The sequence below is a fragment of the Odontomachus brunneus genome, unplaced genomic scaffold (assembly GCF_010583005.1).
Source record: "Odontomachus brunneus isolate Ranch 3 - 2012 unplaced genomic scaffold, Obru_v1 Obru_scaffold_251, whole genome shotgun sequence".
Lineage (NCBI taxonomy): Eukaryota > Metazoa > Arthropoda > Insecta > Hymenoptera > Formicidae > Odontomachus > Odontomachus brunneus.
In genome coordinates this window covers 139,781-140,043 of record NW_022639701.1, presented here as the reverse complement: position 1 = coordinate 140,043, position 263 = coordinate 139,781, and positions in this window count along the sequence as shown.

Here is a 263-nt window from a genome sequence, read left to right as displayed (position 1 = left end):
ATAGACTCAATCGACACGTTTTTGTATGCCAAACAACTTTTTCCTCTGACAAAATCGTCGCTCTCTACTGCGAAGCGAGATATTAATAGACAAAGTTGAGGGCGTGTTAGGTTAGAAAATCTGTCACACCATCTATTTCTAGCTATGTAACTGGAGGGCTTGACCCTCAGACCCCCCTATCACAGGGGGTGGGGGCTGTAATCTTTTGTGAGAAATTCACTTTTTAGCTTAAGCACAAGAGACTATAGCCCCCACCCCCCGTG